The following is a 1,198-nucleotide window of genomic DNA, read 5'->3' on the forward strand; positions in this document are numbered from 1 at the left end:
GTGAAAACCGGGATTCATCCGTGAAGAGAACACCTCTCCAAAGTGCCAGACGCCATCGAATGTGAGCATTTGCCCACTCAAGTCGGTTACGACGACGAACTGCAGTCAGGTCGAGACCCCGATGAGGACGACGAGCATGCCGATGAGCTTCCCTGAGACGGTTTCTGACAGTTTGTGCAGAAATTCTTTGGTTATGCAAACCGATTGTTGCAGCAGCTGTCCGTGTGGCTGGTCTCAGACAATCTTGAAGGTGAAAATGCTGGATGTGGAGGTCCTGGGCTGGTGTGGTTACACGTGGTCTGCGGTTGTGAGGCCGGTTGGATGTACTGCCAAATTCTCTGAAACGCCTTTGGAGACGGCTTATGGTAGCACTTAATTATTTATAGTCCGTATCTCATATTTTCCTAACGTATTCCTTCCCTTAACTGCGTTAAAACATGGTGTCACGTGGATGGAATATGCATGGAAATGATATGCAGATGATATTAAAACTAGGCGTTGTAAGCTCCATAAATGGTTATTTCGGGGAGGAGACGGGGTGGAGATTAATGTACGCACAATTCTCCGCTGACTGGGTATTACAAAGGGAATTTTGCGCAGGTTCTGGCGTACGCATGGCTTTATAAGTCTGAAAACTTTTGTAGGTATGCAAAATCTAGCTTTTGTGTGTACGCACACATTTAGGATGAAATCTACGTAAAGTTTTATACATGAGGCCCCTGGTCTTGGGGACCCAATGCTCTGCAAATTTTGTTTGTCTCCCTTATCTGACACACTCAGCTGAGTTCATGAAGCTCTCTCCTAATGAGCTGATGATCTGAATCAGATGTGTTAAATTAAAGGAGACATACAAAATGTACAGAACGGTGGGTCCCCAGGACCAGGATTGAAAACCACTGATCTGGTGCAGCATAAATGACACACTTCACCTTCAAAATGACTTGGGATACACACAAAAATGCTTGTTTAAACATGTTCACAAACCCACTTAATTTTGCCATTCTTATTTTGCAATATCAGTAGTAGAACTATAAAGTTGTCCTGGGAGAGGAGAGTATGCTCTATAAAGATAAGGCAAGAGACAGAAAGCAGGACAGAAATGATTAATGACCGTTAGCACATTGATTTATGTGGGAAAAGTCTGAACTCACACTTTAATGTAAGCAAAAGAAGCTTCTCGGTCAGGAAACACAACGTG

Source organism: Sinocyclocheilus anshuiensis, unplaced genomic scaffold (genome assembly GCF_001515605.1).
Source record: "Sinocyclocheilus anshuiensis isolate Anshui unplaced genomic scaffold, SAMN03320099.WGS_v1.1 scaffold1975, whole genome shotgun sequence".
In the NCBI taxonomy this organism is placed as follows: domain Eukaryota; kingdom Metazoa; phylum Chordata; class Actinopteri; order Cypriniformes; family Cyprinidae; genus Sinocyclocheilus; species Sinocyclocheilus anshuiensis.